The 4,065-nt window shown below is 42.9% G+C and overlaps 1 pseudogene; it reads left to right on the top strand.

The window, feature by feature from the left end:
• The first annotated feature begins 851 nt into the window (after nt 1-851).
• LOC121005578 lies at nt 852-3,610 on the top strand (annotated as a pseudogene).
• Nucleotides 3,611-4,065: the final 455 nt, after the last annotated feature.

The raw sequence follows: 4,065 nt of genomic DNA, 5'->3' as shown, positions 1-4,065 counted from the left end.
GAGAGACACTGCCACTCTGAGAAGCTCTTTTTATACCCAATCATGTTGCCAATTAACCTAATTAGTGTTAATTGGTCTTCCAGCTCTTCTTTATGCTCGAATTTACTTTTTCCAGCCTCTTATTGCTACTTGTCCCAACTTTTTTGGGATTTGTTGACACCGTGAAATTTTGAATCAACGTATTTTTCCTTTAAAATGATACATTTACTCGGATTAAACGTTTGATCTGTCATCTACGTTCTATTACAAATAAAATATTGACATTTGCCATCTCCACATCATTGCATTCAGTTTTTATTCACAATTTGTTTAGTGTCCCAACTTTTTTGGAATCCGGTTTGTATTACAGGAGAGGTCAATTTAAGTAAGGGAAAGTAATCGATATATCATGATGTATAAAATAGCTCATGTGTGCCAAACGTGACCAGATACCAGTCCCATATAGAAGGTCCAATCGATAAACAGAATACGTATCTAGAAATAAAACAGAAAAACAATTCCTCAGACCAACCTACTTAGGTAAGTATAGATACATAGAGGGATGTAACATCATAGGAGACTATTGTTTCTTCTGTGCCCAATACCAAGTTCTGGATTTTGGTGGTGAAATCTATATGTACATAGACATAGGGCAGGGATGGCTAACCTGCGGCTCTCCAGCTGTTGTAAAACTACAATTCCCACCATGCCCTGCTGTAGGCTGATAGTTGTAGGCTGTCTGGGCATGCTGGGAGTTGTAGTTTTGCAACAGCTGGAGAGCCAAAGGTTGGCCAGCCCTGACATAGGGTATAGATACATAGACATATAGATATCATATAGATATCAAGATAGATAAACAGAGATGAAAGAGGATGATCCAAGTATTACAGGAGAGGTCCATTTAAGTAAGGGAAAGTAATCGATATATCATGATGTATAAAATAGCTCATGTGTGCCAAACGTGACCAGATACCAGTCCCATATAGAAGGTCCAATTGATAAACAGAATACGTATCTAGAAATAAAACAGAAACAATTCCTCAGACCAACCTACTTAGGTATAACTCAGCCCTATTATAAAGACTAAAAAGGAAGGCCGCATCCGTTTGGACTCCACGGTGAAGGGTCACAGAGCTAAGATGATTCTACAAAAAGCCCAGAAGCAACTACTAAATGAACGACAGACCCATTTCACAGTTGAAGCCTTGAAACAAACTATCAGTCAGCTGGAAGAGGACCTGACTTTGCAGCTACCCACTGAAACGTGGAGAAAAGTAGCAGATTTCACAGTACATGCACAGCTAGCTCAGCACACTATGAGCAAGGAGAGGCAGAAGAACAAGTTCTGCATTTTGTTATCCCGAACTGCAAACAGCCATACCAGTGAGCAACTGACATGGAGGCGAAAGGAGGAAACAAGGACAGTGCAAAACAAAGAGAAATGGGTGCAGAATCTTTCAGACCGGGTTCTCACCCAGCCTGAGATGGATGTCCTTGCTAAAGGGTTGAATTTCGCAATCACACCAAGAACCATACCAATAGTTGATATTATTTCAGCCACTGAAGCCTCAATCCACAGCAACAAAGTACCACAGGGTGAGGCTGAACAACTTCACCTTAAAGTGTCTGCAGCTCTGGCCAGTGCCAAACCACCTCCTTCAAACTTGACTAGAGAAGAAAGGAGGGCGGTTACATCCCTGAAGAAAGACACAAACATCACCATCCTTCCTGCGGATATAGGAAGATGCACGGTTGTACTTAATACATCTGACTACGATGCCAAGGTGACCACATTCCTGGATGATAACAACACATATGAGGCCCTAAGACGAGACCCAACCAGTGGCTACAAGAAGAAGGTTATAGAACTACTACAACAACTAGAAAAGGACAAAATCATTGATCGGTCCATGTATCATCACCTCTACCCTGGGGAAGCCCCTCCATGTATTTAGGGACTTCCTAAGATACATAAGGATGGGACCCCTCTCAGACCAATTGTCAGCAGCATCAACTCTGTGACCTACAATGTGGCAAAATACTTAGCCAGAATCCTAGCGCCCTTGGTTGGAAACACACAACATCACATACAGAACTCTCAGGATTTCACCACCAAAATCCAGAACTTGGTATTGGGCACAGAAGAAACAATGGTCTCCTATGATGTTACATCCCTCTTCACCTGCATACCCACTACAGAGGCAATTGAAACAGTCAGGAAACAGTTGCTACTAGACAGCACCTTAGGCTGTAGAACAGAACTTAGCCCAGACCAAGTGTGTGCCTTACTGGACCTTTGTCTGAGTACCACCTACTTCAAGTATAAGGACAAGTTCTACAAGCAAAAACATGGCTGTGCTATGGGATCGCCAGTCTCACCTATTGTAGCGAACCTGTATATGGAGGAAGTAGAAAGGAAAGCCCTGACCACTTTCAAGGGAATTACACCGAGTCATTGGTTCAGATATGTGGATGACACTTGGGTTAAAATTCATAAACAAGAGTTACAGGCTTTCACCGACCACATCAACTCAGTGGATCATAACATCAATTTCACGCGGGAAGATATGCAGAACAACAAACTGGCGTTTCTGGATTGTCTTATAACAGTGGAAGAGGGAAGGAAGCTAGGAATAGAGGTTTATCGAGAACCAACACACACAGACCAGTACCTGCTATTTGATTCCCACCATCCTCTAGGCCACAAACTGGGAGTCATCCAGACTCTACACCACCGGGCAGAGAAAATCCCCACCAGCACAGAGGCCAAGGCGAAGAAATTCAAACACCTCAGAGGGGCACTTAAAACTTGTGGGTATCCAGATTGGGCCTTTGTCAAAACAGAAGGAAGGAGAAGAAAGAGCACCAAGACTACCAGTGAGGGCGAGAAGCATGACAGGCACAAGAATATGGTTATCCCATATGTAGCTGGGGTGTCTGAGAAACTCAAAAGGATTTTTAATAAACATCACATCCCTGTCTGCTTTAAACCCAGCAACACACTGAGGCAACAACTGGTTCACCCAAAAGACCCAACGCCTAAACACAAGATGGACAACATTGTGTACACAGTCCAGTGCAATGAGGAATGCTCAGAACTGTATATCGGCGAAACAAAACAACAACTACATCAGCGTATGGCTCAGCATAGAAGAGCCAAAACCTCTGGTCAAGATTCAGCCGTGTACTTACATCTAAAAGAAACAGGTCACACCTTTGAAGACAGTCAAGTACGTGTTTTGGATAACGAGGCTGATTGGTACAAACGAGGTGTGAAGGAGGCCATCTACGTAAAAATGGAGAAGCCAAGCTTGAATAGAGGCGGGGGGGTTAGACATCTATTGTCTGCCACATACAATGCTGTCTTGACACCTTTTTCTGGGAGGTCATTATCACCTACTGACTCCAATTAGGATAATGGAATCAACACCTTTGACCCCATGCTGGGTATAATGACCTCTGACCCCATGCTGGGTATAATTACCAGATGTTGATTCAGTTACATATTTATTCCCAGAGAATTCTTGTACAGTCACTCAGAATTGAGAAAGCTCGTTGGAAGAACGAGTGAAACGTTTTCAAGAAATCTACAGTAAGTCCAGTTGCCTTGATTTATTCTTTACAGATATAAAAAGAATGGTGTAACTTACACAGGCGTCACTCATGTATGTAATAGCCAAACATGTCTTTGATGTATATGAAACATGTGGACCGAATACCACCACATGGATGAGACTGGGATCCATATTACATCAGGCCAAGATGAATGCCTGTCCGGGGACTATGGGGAGAGTGCCCCTGGCAGCTCCAGTCATACAGATGCCTGTGAAGAAACCAGTAAACACACTCACAGACTGCCCCAAGTGCCAAACACGGACATAAAATACACCGTGTCTCAAGCCAAAGCTACTTACATGAGCCATCCCTGTTTTCTCCCGACCCCTCATACCACACCGTACATACCACAGAGACTCGTTAATCCTCTCTAACAATTGTACCTTTAAGGAAATGTGTCGCCAAAACTTTTATCTGCCAATTAAAACCAGTTTGTGACACATATCCTTTTTTGCTAATCTCTTTTTATTT

The sequence above is a fragment of the Bufo bufo genome, chromosome 6 (assembly GCF_905171765.1).
Source record: "Bufo bufo chromosome 6, aBufBuf1.1, whole genome shotgun sequence".
NCBI lineage: Eukaryota > Metazoa > Chordata > Amphibia > Anura > Bufonidae > Bufo > Bufo bufo.
The sequence above is the reverse complement of the archived record's forward strand: the minus strand, read 5'-3'. Positions and strand labels throughout refer to the sequence as shown.